This window comes from Chinchilla lanigera, unplaced genomic scaffold, assembly GCF_000276665.1.
Source record: "Chinchilla lanigera isolate Chin_1 unplaced genomic scaffold, ChiLan1.0 scaffold00044, whole genome shotgun sequence".
Classification (NCBI taxonomy): domain Eukaryota; kingdom Metazoa; phylum Chordata; class Mammalia; order Rodentia; family Chinchillidae; genus Chinchilla; species Chinchilla lanigera.
Genome location: NW_004955445.1, coordinates 10,659,205 through 10,677,415, shown reverse-complemented (window position 1 = coordinate 10,677,415; position 18,211 = coordinate 10,659,205). Strand labels below are relative to the sequence as shown.

The window sequence follows — 18,211 nt, the reverse complement described above, 5'->3', positions numbered from 1 at the left end:
TCTTGGGTGAGCCATAGCCCCAGTCCTTTGTAAATTTTATATGGAGAGTCTTGCTAAGTTGTCCAGGCTGGTCTTGAACAGTGATCCTCCTGTCTCAGCCTCCCTAGTAGCTGTAATCCATAGGCATGTGCCATCATGCCCTGCCTCTACTGGTAATTTTTGCAAGGTCACCATTCACAGCTACACCTTCACACTCAGCACCGGAGCAGCCCGGCTCAGTCCCAGGAGGGCGGGAACAGTCTCACCTCTGGGCCTCTACCTCACCGCTCCCGATGCCGGTGCAGGAGCGTCGGGTCCTCAGCGTTCCACAAACTTGTCACTTTGTCCAGGGTCGCTCCCTGGGACGCTGTCCCTCATAGCAGCCTGGAACGCCTGCCTCTTCCCACTCTGCTTCGGCTTTTCTTTGCTTTCCGTCTCAGTGCTTCTCTCTGCCTGCCACGTGCTGAGGCATTTCCTTGTCTGTCTCCCTCGCTGGACTCTGTGAGCGCCGAGGAGACTTAATCTTGTTCCCTGCTGTGTCCGCAGCTCCCAGACCAGGCCTGGCGCTTAGTAGGTGCCGCAGACACCTGCACAGTCATGCATGGTCATCAAACCACCAAACCGCTGCTGTAGGAATACATTCTCAGGGCAAAACGCTTAAACAACCCGGCTGAGCCCATCCGCTCAGGCTCGTGCCCTGGGAAGTTGAGGCTTCACCCCAACCCTGACTGTCCCAGCTCACCCCACCCCAGCATCCCTGGAGTCAGAGCAGACGGCTGCAGCTCTAGTGAGAAGCCTGTGTCCCTCTGTCCAGTGCACTACAAGGGGCCTGAGCACGGGAACAAACATCTCACGTGCATTTGTGTCCTTCCTCGCCACACCGCTGCAGGTGCAGAGGAACAGCTCCAGTGGGGCCCGGCAACGACAAAGTCACAAACAGTGACCTTGGCCCACGGCTGCTGAACCCTACTGGAGCCTCACAACTCTGGACAGGAGACCGCGTGGCACACCTCCCTACTGACAGAGGAGACCACAGCCCAAGAGCTGACACCCGGCCCCGGTCACATGGCCGGCAAGGGGAGGCCCAGAACAGGACCCCAGCCTCGCCTGGGGAATGTGATACCACGTCCAGCTGAGGCCAGGTTCGTCATCCTTGGATTATCCAAAGCATCCTCAGCGTGCTCTGGAATCCAGGAGAAGTGAAGAGGTGTAACTGAGCGCAGAGCGTGGCTTGAGGAGCAGGAACCCAGAGACACCGGTCCCTCTGGAGACGGGGGAGGAACTGAGGCCCGCGGCCGAGGGCACATGTGGTCTCAGGTTTGCTCCCACCACCAGTCAGAGTCCATGCTTCCGGTCCCTCTCCTCCCCCGGAACTGCCCAAAGGCTGGAATCTCTCTTTAGGAGTCTCAAGGGGCCCTGTGCATTCCCACCTATCCTCCCTCTCTGAGTGAAGCCAACCTTAGAAATCTGTGCTTTGTGTGACTATCCCATGATGTGCATACTCCAAGTTTGGTTCTATCAACCGGATGGACACAGAGACTTTAGAAATCCAGCTCTGGAGGAGGACTTAGCAACCCCGCACCTGCTTGCTCTCCACTTCACTCACTCTGTTCCACCCACACTGCTGTTCCTTGCACACGCCAGGCAGCCAACACCCCAGGGCCCTGCGCAGCTGACGCTCTGCCTGGGACGCAACTGACTCCTCGTGTTTTGGCTCCAATATCACCCTCGCAGTTAGACCTTGCTTTACCTGGCGGGTCCTCAATACCGGGTGTTAAATTTGCTTTCATTTCATCATCTGCTTCACAGGGACCTTTGGCTTCCTATAGAGCTGGAACCCAGCTCACATGTTCATTGAATAAGTTAATGTTCAAGATCACCCCCCACCCCCCCCACCCCCTCCACACACACTTTTTGTGGTTCTGGAGACCCAGCACCTTCACACTGAGCTACATCCCCAGCGTTTTCCTTGTGTTTTGAAACGGGGTCTCAGTAAACGCTGAACTGCTCAGGCTGAGCTCAAACTTGGGATTCTCCTACTTCAGCCTCCCAGTGCGCCAGGATTGCAGGTGTGTGCAAGGTCCATGCCTGGCTGAGGGGTGACTGCAGGTGATTACAGGCCCATGCCTGGCTGAGAGCGCCCAATTAACAGGGGAGCAAATCGAGGCTCAGCATCACGAGGGACTTGCCATGTCCCCAGGGCCAGTTGCAGTTTGCGCCTTTGGTGTTGCTGTAACAAAGTATCTCAAGCTGCGGGGCACAAAATAGCAGGACTTCGTGGCTCGAGGAAACCTGAAATTCGGAGGGAGGTCAGCGGGGTGGTGGCACTCTGCAGGCTCTGGAGGACAGTCTGTTCTTTGCTCCTTCCAGCTTTGGGTAGCAAAGGTGTGTGGATGCCTCTCTATCTGCACCCCAGCTCCTGTCTGCGCCCCCTCCCTCTTCTGAGAAGGGTGTCAGCTGTTGGTTTAGGGCCACCCTCACCCCAGCATGACCTCTTCTCAACACCCTTAAGTAATTAGGTCTGCAAAGATCCTGTTTCCAAGTTAGGTCACATTCTGAGGTTCCAGGCGGACATGAATTTGGGGGGACACTAGTCACCCCCCTTCGGAGGCAGAGCTGGCGTGAATCCAGATCTCCCTCATCCCCCGACCCTGCGAGCTGCTCCAGGCACTCTGCATGCCCGCGGCTGTGGCTGTCAGTCTCCGCGAACTTGTCAGGAAGGAGAGAGAAAAATAAACTGTGGGGTTAATGAAAGCAGCGAGATTATCCGGGCTGATCCCCTAATCCCCTGCTCTGAGCCATCTTCCCAGCGCCAGGCAGGGGCTGTTCTTTTCTTCTTCTTCAGGAAGTTTCCCCAGAGAAGCAGCTCTCCCAAATTTAATAAGCTCCCCGCCCCCAGCTTTCCCGGAAATCACGCTGCAGCGGGCTGATTGTCAGGTGCCTGTCTCTACTCCATCACAGAGGACTGCCACGGAGAGACGGGGGGGGGGGTGAGGTGACCACACGGTTGATGGTGTCGGAGCACGTGTACGGATGTGTGCACATCCGGCCCCTGGGAGGGACACCTGACTGGGACTGCCTGTGAGGGAAAGTGTGCATGCATTAGCTGATGTGAATGAGTGTGCAAACATGTCTGCAACCAGGTGTGTGTTTATGTGCATGAGTATGTGTCAGACAGAAGGCAGGTGAGTAGGCTGGAGTGAAGCCAGGCAAAGTCTGATTTAAGTGAGCAAGTATGAACAGACATGCGGATGTTTAAATGTGCACACACAGTGCCCATGGGAGTGTAGAGTATGAGTGTATGATCCAGAGTACGTGTAACTCTGAGCATCATGGTGACATTGCTGATGTCTCCCCATGACTCTCCGCTGGTCTGTAAGTCACTGCACAGCCTGGCCCTCCCGTGTTTCCTCTGTCTTCACTGTGTCTCTCCCTCATTTTCATTCTCTCTCCCCTGGCCATACAGGGCTCTAGGGTGCTTCTTGAACACAACAGGCTTGTGCTGCCTCAGGGCCTTTGCACGTGCTGTTCTCTCAGCCTCTAGCTGTGCACTCAGCTCAAATGTCACCTTCGCAGAGTTTCCTGCTGCAGTCACCCCTGCTGTCCTCCAGAGCTCCAGTCCTCCTTCCCTGGGGTGGTGGAAGGACAGGACAACTGGCCTTGAGTGGGATGACCCAAGGTGAACAGTGAAAATGGTAGAAAAATGCTACTAGCCTTATGAAATACCCTCAAATCACATGGAAATTTTTCTTGTCAAGTTTTGGAAAGCAACTTTTCTAGAACGTCCAGTTGAAGAATTTAGAAGGCATCTAGTTCCATGCTTCTTCTTTAGTTTGTGGTCAGGAGCTAGCATCACTCCTCTTCGGGTAACAAGTGACAAACAGGGCCTTCAACTGTCTCCAGCCAAGAGGCATCACCCTGGCTGGGCCGGGAGCTGTGACCCAGCTGACGTAGCCGCAAGCCTGGCTGCATCCGGGGCCGTGAGCTGATCCAGGACGAAGGCTGCTCCCTCGCCGTCTTTTGTCTCTGTTATCTTCCATGTTGGCTCAGACCCGCAGCGACCTCTCTGAGCGACAGCCTGGCTTGGGGCGTCTGCACACGCTGGGAAGCTGGCTCAAACCACGAGGAGTCAGCCGACTTCAGCCACGCCCCACCAGCTGATCCCGGCAAACCTGTGTCCTTGCTGGAACAACCGCCCAGGGCCTTCACTTCTCTGCTCCTGTGACTTGGGGCTGTGAGAACCTTATCCAGCCTGATGCCCCACAGGGAACTCTAAGGGAGCAGCACAGAGAGGCGAAGTCCTCAGAGCCCCTGCAACAAGCTGTGCCTGAAGCCAGTACTTCCTCCTGGCTCTTAAACTGGAAAACCCAGTGCATTCCTGGGAGCGGAGTATTGTTGGGAGGGAGCAGTGTGTCTGTGCAGGATGGTGAAAATGTTCTGGAAATGGGTAATACTGATGGTTGTGGAACAGTGTGAGCATACTTCAGGCTGCTGAAATTGCATACTTTAAAAATGGTTACAATTTTAATTTTTATGTTGTGTATATTTTACCACTGTTTGTAAAAATATCCAAAATGGCAATAAATCTTTCCTGTGCTCATGTCCATTCAAACTGCATTCTTACTGTAACCTCCGCCAGGCCATAATAAAGCAAGCTGAATACCTGCAGCATCTCCAAGTGCATCTGTCCTTTGTCCCATCTCCTCACGGGCTACTCGGGCAAGGACAGATATCCGGACAAAGGCTTTGACAGGTGCCCATGTGCTTCTCTCTTCCAGGTGACATGTCTGTGTATTTCCAGAGGCTTCTGGGAAAAGGGCTCAAAATCCTAAAGTGTGGCTCCAAAGCTGGACACCACGGCCCAGGCATGTGGGAGTCACAGGACATTCCAACAAGCTTGCAAACAGATTCATGCAACAAACAAGTCCTCCAAGAGCCTGGCTGCACCTGGTGAGCTGGTCAGCAGCCTCTGAGGACTCTCCACCCCATAGCGGAGGACCCTGCTCGCCCTGAAGGAGCCAAGGGTGACAATCGCACCCACCCGTCCAACTCTGCCTGGCTCTCAATCACTTCTCCGACTGGACTGTTGTTTCTTGGGTCCATTCTGTGTGATTTCCTGGTAACAGCTGGGGGCTGCCCTCCCTGCTCACCTTGTCTGGCTCCCTTCCTCCCTCTTCGGCCTCTGAAGGATGGTTACAGCAATAAGCAGCACTTCTGGTCCTGCTGCAGCCTCTCCAGTGTTTTGACACCTGCTGCTGTAGAGAGCAGGTTCCTCGATTCCTTTAGGGGCTGGAACAGCTCTGTCCTAGGTTCCTGGCCTCTAAAGCTCTAGGTCAGTAGTGGCGAACCTATGTCATGCACGCATGCTGTAGCGGGCACGCACACTCTTTCTGTCGGCACGCGAACCAAGTCACCCCAGCAGCCGAGCATCAAGTAACAGTTGTTTTTTCCAAACTAAAACCTCGGTATTCAGGTTTAATTGCCGTGTTGTCGCTGTGTGATAAATAAATGGATTTGGGGTTGCAGTCTGGGCGCTCGGTCTCTAAAGTTTCACCGCCAGTGCTCTAGGTCACCTGTCATACGCTTTCTTTGACTTGTTTATTCATTTGCTGATCGTGGCCCCTGCATCCTCTCTGACCTCGTTTCTACCTTTCTGGCTCAGGAGTTTGGTTTCTCCTGCCTGGATGTTGCTTTTGGGTTGTGAAGTTGAAACATTGTAACCGGAACCATCAAGTAGGGAAGTGTCTGAAAGTACCTATTTGCTTCCTCGGTGTCCCGCACCACAGAACCGTCTTGGGGGCTGGGAAAATGGAGTGACGACCCAGGGGACATGGTGGGGAGCAGGGCTGACAGTGTCTGCAGGGTGAAATGAATGAATGAGTGAACACTGCAATCACTCACTAATTCCATAGTCACGCATACCTACAACGTGGACAGTGCTGGCGATAAAGTGATGACTTAGACAAAGGCGTTGGTCTTGTGGTGCTGGGATCTGAGAAGGAGGAGGGTGGGAGGGCCAAGCAAGAGCTAGATAATTCCAAAGTCACTTGTATAACACAAGCACCACTGGACAGGTGTCTGGGCTCTGTTTATTGTCTCCCATTCCTGACTGCAAGATCTTTTTTGTTTGTTTGTTTTTTGTTTTTTGGGGTTTTTTTTCTGGTACCAGGAATCGAACTCACGACCTTGCGCTTGCCAGGTAGGTGCTGTGCTGCTGAGCGAAGATCTTTGAGGGGACGAAAGTGGCTATGATCCCTGTGATGCCCTCAAGCCCTAGAACAGCTGGCGGGATACAGTTAGGGCTCGATTGTTATGGTTTGAATCTCAGCTGTTTCCCCATAGGCTCATGTGTTCAGAGGTGGGCGTTTGGAAGAGGATTATCACGAGGGCTCTAATTTCACCAGGGGAGTAATAGATTGATGGGTTAATAATTCGATGCCATTGGTGGGAGGTGATGGAAACTTAAGAGGTGAGGCCTCATTTGATAAAGCAGATCCCTGGGGGGATGGCTTTGAATCTTATCTTGTCCCTAGCCCCTTCCTCTTTGATTCACTCCCCTCAACCACCTCGCCTTCCCAGCTGCCACAAGCTTTGCTCCACCATGCCCTTCCACCATGATGCTCTGTCTCACCCCACGCCTACAAACTATGAAACCAGCTGACCATGGACTGGAACCTCTGAAACGGTGAGCCAACGTAAACCTTTCCTCTAGACTGGGTTTTTCATATATTTGTCACAGCAATGAAGAGCTGACTAACATACCAACAAATACCAGTTTGAATAAATAAACACATAAACAAAAATGTGGATGAATGGATGAATTGTCTCCATTATCAAACTGAGTGAGCCAAAGGCTAGGAATGTTCATGATCCTAGAGCCTGGGCTACTTGGGAAATAGGTGCAAGTGGCACTTGCAATGGACAAGTAGTTAGGGCAGCGCCTTGATCTCCTATGGTGGCTTTCCTGCATGGTACCAGTCTCTAAAGTGGGACCTGGACCCAAGACTCCTTTTTACCCCTTTGAACGTGGCCAAAGTAGCATGACATATGGGATTGTGAGTCTGTATGTGTTTATGGGATGACATTACATAGGATGCAGGAGCTGTTTTCTAGGGTCTCCCCCTCTCTTGCTGGCTTTCAAGAAACAAGCTGCCGTAAGTAGACCCACATACTGGGGAGGGAAGCTTACCTAGGGAGAAGCTGTGCCCAGCTTCCCAAGATCATAAATGTATCTTGTTTTAAACTGCTAAATTTGTGGCAATTCGTAGGCAGTAATTGATCACTTGTACAATACTCATTCTTCAAAGTTGTCAAGATGGGAACCATATACATATATATCGTATATAATTATATATATCATGATGCCCGGCAGAGTGCTTCGGATAGAACAAATATATGCTGCCTTCCCTTCTCTTGCCTTGTTATTGTGTTTTGGCTGTAACAATTACTGGTGGCCATAACTGCAGTTTAATGGGCACCAACCAGGAGTGGCAGAGGTCCTGCAACACACCAGCCAGTCAGCACATGGAAGAATTGTCTCATGCAAAATGCCAATGGCACCCTGACGGAAAAACCCATTGGTGGTTATAACAAGGTGACATCAACTGCAAGTCCCCCATTGGCCATTGATCCCCTCCTCCAGGTCAGAGGGGTCTGAAAATAAAGGCATGCCAGTGGACCCCACTGCAGCTCTCCCACGGCATGTGATGTCCCATCTAGCTTCAGGTTTCTGCAGTGAGGTTTGTCTCACACACAGTCAGGCAAACTCAGTGAGGGTACCCGTGACATCTGCCTGTTAAATATTAATTAGGCTTAGTTTCTTACTTATTAGATAAAATAGGTATATGTAGAATTTCTGATGTCTTCTTCCTGTGCCCCAGTGGACTGTCTCGTGCACCCCGCTTGCACACCGCAGCTCAGTACAGAAGTTATTAATCACAGCAGTTAACAGTAAACCCTCAGAGTCAGACTGGCCTGAACTAGAATTCGAGCTCTGTTGTTATTTGACGAGTGACCTTGGGCAAATCATCTCTCTGCAGGATCCCTACCTCATAAGGTTGGCGAATGGGCAGGTAAGTGAAGGAATCCACGGAGACCACTCAGAAAAGGGGGCCTGAGTGAAAGCTACACCTCAGAAGAGCAGTGAAGATGCCTTGGGCAGCAAGTACCAGAATCCCAATCAGCAGAGGATTCAGTCAAGCACTCGAGATCTATAATTACATCACTTAGCAAGCGTGATGGGGCAATTGTCCCCAACCAGGGTACAGATGCCATTTGACAGTGTCTGGAGACACTTTCGTTATTGTCATGACTGGGCTGCGGGTGCTACTGGCATCTAGTGGCTGGAGACCAGGCATGCTGCTAAGCAACCTACAAGGCACCAAAGAGCTCCTCACAACAAAGAACTGTCTGGTCCAAAATGTCAGTGGTTGAGAACCTCTGGTCTAGTGGGAGCAGATTCAGGATTGGCTTAGTGGTGTTAGGACTGAGTCAGGGCCGCTGGGATTATTTCAGAGCTCACATGCTGATCACAATATAGTTGCCATGGCTCCAAACATCACATTGATCATTCCAAAGAGAAACAAATCTACCTATCCTCTCCATCTCACTCTTTCTCTTTTAGAGAATAAGCTTTTGTTATAGGGCCAGTGACCGACGCTGGATCACATATTCAGCCCTAGTCCAATCACTGCCCAAGGAATACAAAGTCACTGTGAGTAGCTTGGATTAACTGACTCATTCCATGGGGCTGTACCATTTAATACCATGGAACAAAGTCAGAGATGTATGGGAAAGAAGTGGGAATGGCTATTAGCCAATCACCATCAATATCTGCCTTTGAAAATTATTTCATTTCTTCTTTTTATTGCCACAACTAATTAAATAAGTAAACTCCAACACTAAGTAAGCAAAAATGTGCCTTCTTGTTTCTTCCAATCACTTCCCACCCAGAATCCTGCCACTGCTGACCCGATTCCGCTTCTTCCCCTTGCTGGAGGGAGGAAGGGACACCTCGCCACTGCTCCTGTCACCTGCCTGGGCTCCCACGTGTGCCTCTGAGCCCACCTCAACAGGGCTCCCTCCCACCACCCTTCCAACAACCAGCCCCTCTCTTCCCGCCAGATTTAAAGCTGCTCACAGCCGCAGAGACGTCCAAGTTCACTCAAGGGCCTGACCCCAAGATGGCAGTCAGGAGATCTGCAGCCGGCGCTGGCCTGCAAAAGCCAGACAGCTGCGCACATCTTTGGGGGCGTAGACAAAAAACAGATACTGAATGTATCTGGTTAGAAATGAGAATTTTCTGGTTCGGTTATGCCTGTCGTTTTGAATGTCTCTTCTAATATTTACAGCATTTATGCAGCTGACGTTGTCAGTTTCACCCTCAAGAAGCAACTTGGTAAACTATCTTTGGAGTGTGACCCAGAGGCCTGGGGGTTCTCTCAACAGCCTCAATCCCTCTTAAACCTTTGTTGGGGGACAAGTGTGGGAGAAGACGCTTGCGCAGAGGAAGGTTTACGGAGCTGCAGAGGAGCCATCCAAGTTGAGAAACAACCAACCTGCACAGCTTCCTTCACCCAGCTCTGCTCTCTCTACTCCCCGACCTGGGCAGCCCTGATCTCACCAGACCCCGTTCCCTTCTGTTCCCGCATGCGCAGTCATTCTTCTTTCTGAACAGAAAACACACCCCAAACCTACCTCCTTCTCAGACATCCATCTGCATCGCTCTAGTCCCGGCCACCGTCACCTGACTGGGTCTCTAGCGGTTCTAGTGCCCCCGGTCTTCCTTCTTCTCCTCTGCCTCCCTTTCCTAGCCAACCCCCATCTAGCAGACAGGGGATCCATTAAAAGAGTAACTGGTCCAGGTCCCCTCTCTGCTTAAACATCCACAAATGACTAGTGATTGCATTTAGAGTAAAATCCAAGTTCCAGACGATGGTCTCTGAGCCCCACATGATCTGGTTCCCCAGAGACCTTCTTCCCTACCTTCCCCTACCAGGGCCCTCTCTCTGGGTCCTCTCCAGGCCCTGGGTCCCCTCAGCTCCCTAATGGCTGCGAACTTAATCCACCGTGCAGCCACGGAAGCCGCCACTTCCTCCTTCCCCCAGGAGGGCTCAGACTTGCCATGGCTCACTCTCGAATGTCACCTCCCAAAAGGCCTCCAGAGCATCCCAGGCTAGGGTCCAGCCTGCCCATCAGCCACCAGGATATCACCCCGTGGTTCCCTCTTTGCTTTTCCTCTGCTGTTTCTTTCTCTCCTCGGTTACCTCTTCTCTCCCCTTACCAGGGTATTCTGTGTGTGAGGACAGGAAAACCTTGCTAATTCATTTGGTATTATTTTCCAGCAGCAAGAATGGCACCCAACACACTGTAGGTGCTTAATCAATTGTTGTTGAATTAATGAATGAAGCTCATGAAGGGCCCCTTCCCTAGGAGCCATCGTGACTTCTCTGGCTGGAGACTCCTGCCCTCGCTGAGTACCGCCCGAGCCTCGGCTCTCTCGTGGAGTGCTGGGATCACTGTGGTTTCTCAGAGTCCAAGCTCATCAAGGGCAGACCCTGGTCTAGACTCAGCTCCGTCCTCGCAGAGTAAGTGCGGGATGGTGGGGGAGCCTCAGCATCCAAACTCACCCTGCACAAAGGCCCGCTCAACTCTCCGTGTTGTGTGAGCCCCAAACTGCAGAGCATCTGACAGAAGTGCAGCACCTCTGATGCTGTGCTTCCACTTCTAGAACTTTCCTTGCAGCAAAAGCCACACGAGAGTGAGGAAGATGTGCACGTGGAGAGAGGTTTCCTGCTGCACGTCTGTCTGGGTGGCGGGGGTGGGGCGGGACTTACCTAAAATCTCGTGTGGTGTGAATGGGCACATGCACCATAGATCTGCTTGTCTAATGAAATATTATGGGGTAATATAAAAGAACTGGGAGCTGTGTGCTCTGACGTGGAAGTGCTTGGAGGCTTTGCTGTTAATTGAGCACCTGCTATGTGCCAGGCACTCTTTTCAGTATTTGAGATATAACAGGAACAGAGGACAAAAGTATCTGCTCAAGTCAAGGAAGACAAACATAAAAACTAAGTCAAGGGACTAACATGCCCAATGGTTGATGAGTGCTATGAAGGAAAAGGAAACAGGGGAGAGGAAAGGGAGGTTGGTTTGCTGTCTGCAAAGCCATATGGAGCCAAGGGTGCTGGGCAGAGGAGGGATCCAGTCTGGGCTTTCGGTGTGACTGATGTGAGAGGTCAGAGAGCCAAAGTCAGTCCTGGTGGTCTCCAGACAGGTCCAGGTGGGCAGTGTGCGTGCAGGGGGAGGCAGGAGAACCTGAGAGTGGAGAACCCAAGGCCTCCCCAAACCTGCAGACACAGTGAAGGGTCCTGGGGAGGCTCCCAATGCTGTGGGGGTACAGCCAAGGCTCCCCTCCCCCTGGCTTCCCTGGCTCCCACCAAGGGGTGGACTCAGAGAGAGAGAGAGAGCTGGGGTATGGTCCCCTCCCAGGCTGCCTGCCCTATGCCACAGACTCACCGGGTGCTTCTTGGCAGGCGGCTCTGTCTCTGCCTGTATGGCTCTAATTGCTCCCCGCTTGCCGTCTTCAGACCTGGTGGCAATGGCTCCTCAGTGATGCCATCCCAGGCCGCCCCTCCATTCTATACGGCTTTAGCCGCCGGCCCACATTCTACAAGTATATCGTTCACTCGACTCTGTTACCCAGGCGGACTGCGCCGCCTGTGTCCTGATGGAACCCGGAGTGTGACGGCGTCGGCTGCACAAAGCCAAGTTCTGCGTGGATCCGCAGGCACAGAGACTTGTTTAGCTGCAAACACCAAACTGTCCACATCGGTACCCCAGGGAAGTGAGATAAGGGATGGAAGGTGGGCGGCTGTTTGGTTTTCATCATGAATATGCATTTTTTTGTTATCTAGAAAACTAGACCCACAGCAGCCAGGACAGAGTCACACAACCCAGAAGGGTAAAAGAGGACCCGTGTCCTTCTTGGGTATGTGTGTTGAGCTCAGGGATTCCTGGGTCGTGGGAGGGAACCAGAAGATATAGAAGAAATGAAGGAAAGAAGGAAGAAAGGAAGGAAGGAGGGAGGAAGGGAGGAAGGAAAAGGAGGAAAGGAGGGATGACCAGAGGGAGGCAGGGAATGGAGGGTGGGTTCACGCAAACGCTCTAGGTTGCAGAGTCATTTCCTTTTAGTTCACACCCTCACATTTGCTTCAGAAACAGGAGCCTTTTAAATCCCATCTCAAATGTCCCTCTGGCCCGCCACTTAATTAAATGACCCCATAATGAAATTTCTCCCGTTGAATCTGTGTTTAATAATTAATTGACCTTGTCAGCCCAGCCAGGCTTGGAGTCTCATCAATTATGCATCTTTCCCTTCTGCGCTTAGTGCGCACCTCCCAGGAAAGCCCGGAGAGGGTGAGAGAGACTGGAGGCCAGGAAGGGCAGGGGGCACCCAAAATGGTGCCACGGTGGGGCTCAGGGGGAGGGATGAGGAGCGATCCCCGTCTTGGGCCTGAAGCTTGCACTATCAGGTGCACCCCCTCTTTAAGAAGGCCAAACCCTAACACCAAATTAGGCATGAAAGTAAAACACTTGTTCAAAAAAGGGAACTGACAAGCAATTATTTTTTTAACAACTGGTACACATCATGAAAGGCATAAAAAGATAACACATTTTTATTTGCCAAATGCTTGGCATACACTAAGAGTTATCAATTCACAGGGCAGATTTAAGATCACAAGAAAATCTGAAATGTCTTGAGATGGCTCAGCTCAGGTAGGAAAGAAACTGGAAAGCTGTTATCCCCCCCTCAGACCATAGACTTCTTGATCATTTCTTCTTGCAGATATCATTTTTCTACAGAGGAAAGGAAGATCATTCATTCTTTTCTTTAGAAAGGTTTATCAGAGAGAAAGAACATCTGACAGTCTGGGAGTTTCTTTTGGCTTTGTACCTAGTATTGGTAATGTCACATAAGGTACTAACTTGATAAGGCTTCCATAAGAGAGTATCTCAGACTGGAGGACTTAAATGACAAAAATGTATTGTCTCGCAGTTTTGAAAGCTATAAGTCTCAGATCAAGGTGTGGGCAGGGTTGGTCTCATCCTAGGCCTCTTTTTGGCTTGTGCATGGCCGTCTTTTCCGTGTCTTCATACGTGTGTGTGTTTGTGTCCTAATCGCTTCTTATAAAGACAGCAGTCATATTGGGATTGGGGCCCACCCTAAGGAGTGTACTCACACTTAATTATCTCTTTCAAGACTATCTTAAACATTACATTCTAAGGCACTGGGGGTTAGGGTTTCACTATATAATTGGAGGGGACCACAATTCAACCCATAATGTCCTATATACACATTTGTAGGACAAATGTCAAATTCGGGGAAGCCACTATTGAGTTTGTGTTCTACAAAGCTAAAACATTTCAAGGCCTTTCGAGGGTCCTAAGCACAGCAACGGACCTTAAATACTTGTCCCTGCGGTGACTCTTCATCAGCCGGTCTGACAACGTCATCCTGGAGCTGCGATGCTGGCTTTGAGGTCATGGTGGCAGCAAGAGCTTTGAGGAAAGCCGTTCATGACTTAGCCATGCAGAGAACCGTGAGCCCTTAAAAGATCTCACTGTCGCCGCACCGAAGGGGATTCCAGCCAGCGCTCTTAGCCAGGCCCCTGAAGTGCTCCTAGCCACCCCAACAGGTGTCAGCAGGCCGGTGCTCCCTCCAAATCTGCCAGGGGATCCTTCCCTTCCTCCTTCAGCTCCTGGTGGTGTCTGGTGCTGCAGGGCTTATGGCAAAGCCACCCAGATGCCTGCTTGTCTCCACGCAGCCTTCTCCCTGTCTCTGTGTGTCTGCTGTCTGTCTGTCATGAGAGGGCCCATCACTGGATTTAGGGGCCACCTTGGTTCCAGAGGAGCTCAACTTGAGACCCTTACCTTAATCACATTTGCCAATGTCCCCAGTAACATCACAGGCTCCAGGGCTGGACTTGGACTGGTCATCTCTGGGAGACACTATTGGACTCCCTACAGAGGGGTCAGCAGTGTCTTCATCCACTGTGGCCTGAAAGAGAGCAGGCCAGGCCACAGTGGCTCAACTGTCCATGACCTGGACTCCTATGTCACCCTCCAAACCTCCGCTCGATTCTAGTGCTTTGATCTGCCACCCCGGCTCTGAGCCCAAATACTCAGAGGCGGGTCCCCCGCTCCCTGCAGAGTTGCCCCAATTTCTGTCATCCCCTCTGTCCTCACGATGCTTCCCACAGGCACAAACCACTTAATGTCTTCCCAGCCACTTGATGCTTCTTCAAACAGATTCATTTTTAAAATGCAGCCTCATTTGAAGCAATAACATCCATGAAATCAGGGGTATGATTTCCACTTGCATCTTTCTCAGTTCAAACGGAATGGCTGGAGACTGCATGTGTGGGTCTCCACCTGCCCTCAGGTACGGTGAAAGCTAAGCCCTGGCATTTAACCCTCACCTCAACCCTGCAAGGAAAAAGCTGTTACCATCATCCGCATTTCACAGTTGAGACCGTAGGTACAGAGGGCGGTGATGAGCCAGGTAACGTGGGAGGAAGCAGGGAGCCAAAGGGGAGAGGGACGGAGGGGCAGACAGACCTACAGATGGGCTCTTGGTGTTTAAGGGGTGAGTAGGGAACGGGAGCCGGAGGGAAGGAGCAGAGAGGGAAGCAGGGTTTCCAGGAATGAAACAAGCCCTGAGCCCAGGCATGGAGAGCAAGGGTGTCCGGCGCTCACCTTGCAGAAGTCCTGTCTCAGCCAGGCGTGGTTTTCCCTTCCACGCCACAGTGCAGGGGTCTGCAGCCTGCCACAGAAACTCGAGAAGATGAAGGGAATTTAAGGACAGAGCTGGGGCGAAGCCCAGAGCCCACTGCCTGAGCCCTGTCCCGGGAATGACTGCTTTAGGGGCTGGTCTTCCAATGCCCACTCTGGTCAAGGCCATGGCTCCCTCCAGGTCCCCTGCCAGCAGCCCACAGCCTGCCCACACCCTGCAGGACCTCACTCTCCACCCAGAAACTGCCTCAGTCGGAGAGCTCAGCTCTTTCCCAAGCCTTGCTGGGAACTGGCATTAGGCACCACCCTGGAGAGCCCAAGTCCTGCCCTCATCAGGCAATGATCCTTAGGGAGAGACTTAGATCAGGCCAGCTGCTATGACAAACAGTCCTGAGTCTTGGTTCTTAAATAAAAGAAAAAAGAAAAGCTTTATTTTCCTCATTGCAGCTGACTACAGATTGGCAGAGCAGGGCCACCTCACAGGTCCTTCCGTCTGTGGCTCCTGAGCCTGGCATTCTTCACCCCTTCGGTGACACAGATTGCTTTACAAGTGTGCTGAAGCTTAGGGACATCTTCCTGGAACGATGCTTTAAACGTAAAAAATCAAACACCTAGGATTATAAAGGACACCATTTATATTGAAACATGGTTAACAAAACATGTTTTTCTCCCAATCGGTCACAGAGTAATGTGTTTGCTTCTCTATTAATACATCGAATAGCCACATATAGTAGTAAGTCAGTACTATGTAATTTTAAAGCAGTGATCAGTATAAAACTAGGATTGGCGAACTAGAGTCAGTGGGCCAAACTAGTTTTATGAATAAAGTTTTATTAGCACATGGTGGCACTCATTTATGTAATGTCTATGGCTGTCTCTGGACTATAACATATCGAGTTGAATAGCTGAGACAGAGACAGTATCACAGGGCCTAAAATATTTACTACCTGTATCTTCGCAGGAAGTTTGATATAAACAATATTTTGGAGATATTTTGCAGTAATTATCAGGTAATGTGAAAACATTTGCAATCAACCCTCCCCCCCCCCAGAAAAAGGTACATACCTTGTTACTACTCCTGTGGTTTGTAACTAAAGGAAATGGCAATTTTCAATTAGAGGTGAGTAAAAGTAAAAATGCAGGTTTTTAAGAATAGATCCCTGGGGTGTCTTTGTATGGACTCCAGGTTAGAAATCCTAGTCCAGGGCCTCTAAGGGTTTCCATCCCTGCACCCGCTGTACTCATACAGGGAAGAGAGCCATCTGAGCGCAGGATCCTACAGGAGGTTTTCTACCCCAGGTCTGTAGTGGCGCCGGTCATCCTCACCATATACTACTGGCCCCAACCGAATCACAGGGCCACATTAAGTTTCAAGGCATGCTGGGAAGTGTAGTCAAACAGAGTGCTTAACGCAGAGATTGGAGAGAATGCAAGGCATGCTGGGAAATGTAGTCAAACGGTGCTTAACGCAGACACTGGAGAGAAAGGAAAAAAAACTCATACATAGTATGTCAGATGGCCGTGAGTACTGCGGGGTCAAATAAAACTGAATAAAAAGAACAGAGAATTCCAGACTAAATCATGACTTTGAGTAGTATGTTCAGGGAAAGCCCTGAGGAGGTAACACACTAAAGCAAGCTCTGGAGGTTCCAGCACGCGAACTTCCGGGGAACAGGATTATACCAACAGGAATCGCACAGGGCCGGAGGAAAGAGCAACTGGGTGATTTTGAAGGCCTGGGGGGCGTTTTAAATGTGGTCAGTTTCTTATCTGCCTTCCCCATTAGAATGCCCGCCCTTTTCATTTGTTTTGTTCGTTGCTGTTTTGCAGAGCCTGCAGCAGGGCCGGGCACACAGTACACATTGTACTATGGGTTGTGTCCCGGATGTACCCAGATCGCATGTAGCAGAGACACGGGTATAAAACCGAGGATAGGGGAGTCCTGGACACTGGCCACGGTAGGGAGTCAACATTTTTATTTTTATTTTGTGGACTAGTAAAGTATCACAGATTTTCAGCACTGAGGGATGAGCCTGGATTTTTCATTTTCAAAAGGCTCCTCTGGCTGCTCCGGGCAGAAAATTGTCCGATACTGACAACGTGGGTCTTACCCAGCTGGCCTGCAGGCTGCCCTGGTGAGTGGCTGAAAAAGACCTCAGTGAGCTCTTTCCTCAGCCCTGGGGCCCAAACAAAGAGGAGGCTCAGCACCTACAGAGAGGAAGCTGCCTCTGATTGGACCCTGTGCGGCCCGCCTCATCTGCCCCAGCAGGGTCCTGGGCAAACTGGAATTGTACAGATCGGTCCTGTAAACACCTTAGGTAAAAGTGGTAATTTGATTGCACCTCGATTAATGGGTCGGTGCAGTCGGTGTAAACATGCAAAATGGGACACTTCAGAGCGCTGCTCCATTTCCATAGATATACACCTGGAGCTGCAAGACCCAGAGACAGAGGCGACAGCTGCTGAGGGCCTCTGGGGACAGCCCCGACTGGAGTCCCCAGAGGAGCTATCACTAGCTGGTGTCTTAGGGGCCGGGCTGGTCCTACCTGCTGCAGCCTCCTGGAGAGGGAGGTTGCAGGACCTGAAGGGGCACCGTGGAGCTCTAAGGTCCTGACCACCACGCTCTGGAGTGCGGCAAAGGGGACAGGGTCCCCCTCCCCGCCCTGCCCGCCCCCTCTCCTCTCCACGCCCATCCCAGCCGCAGCCCCAGCCGCAGCCCCAGCCCCAGCCCCAGGCTGGAAAGCTCCGGGGACGCCGCCGCGGTAATGACCCCTCGACAGCTGCGCTCCCCGCCCGCCCTCCGAGCCGCCGCCTCGGGAGACAGGTTCGCACCTGCTCGGGGCCATTTCTCATCAATTAGGCCTTGGCAGCGCTTGAATGGGGCCCGGCGAGGGCGCGTCCGCCGCCCTTCCCGCGCCGCCCCGTGCTCACAGATGGCAGCTCGGGCGCAGCTGCCCGCCCGGCTCGCGGGGGCCACAATCGGCCCAGTGTTCGCAGCCCCCAGGTTGGGCAGGGGCCCGGGCACACCTGCGCGGCGCAGATGGCGTCGCCGGCGGCAGCAGGCACCGGAGGGTTCTCTGGGGACTGGGAGGCAGATTGAGAACGCCATCCCCTCACCCTGTGTGTGTGTGTGGGAGGGGACACTCCCCTCATCCTGTGTGGCTCCTTTCTGAGTCTGGAATCTGAAGAGAAAGGGCCACCGACGAGACAGCCTGAGGTAGCTGGACCAAGCCGTGCCTGCAGCCCTTCAACTAGCACCAGTAGTATGCCCCAGGGGCAAGGAGCCTCCTCCTAGCAGACTCCATATTAGTAGCTCAGAACCGTAAATGCCCAACAATAGGGGCTTAACTATAAATGTGTGATTTCTTTGCAGGGCACCAACATGCAGGCATTAAACATACTGAAGAAAAGCAAGTCACAGCCTGTGTTCAGCACACTG

General features: G+C 51.9%; 1 long non-coding RNA gene across 2 annotated transcripts; it reads right to left on the bottom strand.

Moving 5' to 3' along the window:
- Positions 1-12,647: 12,647 nt before the first annotated feature.
- Positions 12,648-16,169, bottom strand: LOC102016113. Of its 2 annotated transcripts, none has more exons than XR_001235558.1 (5): positions 15,838-16,169; positions 14,737-15,383; positions 13,912-14,038; positions 13,442-13,838; positions 12,648-12,837 (listed from the first exon to the last, which is right to left on the bottom strand). It is a non-coding gene; the product is annotated as an uncharacterized LOC102016113 (long non-coding RNA). The 2 variants fall into 2 exon arrangements; XR_001235557.1 differs by having other exon boundaries at positions 13,442-13,539.
- Between the last annotated feature and the right edge of the window lie 2,042 nt (positions 16,170-18,211).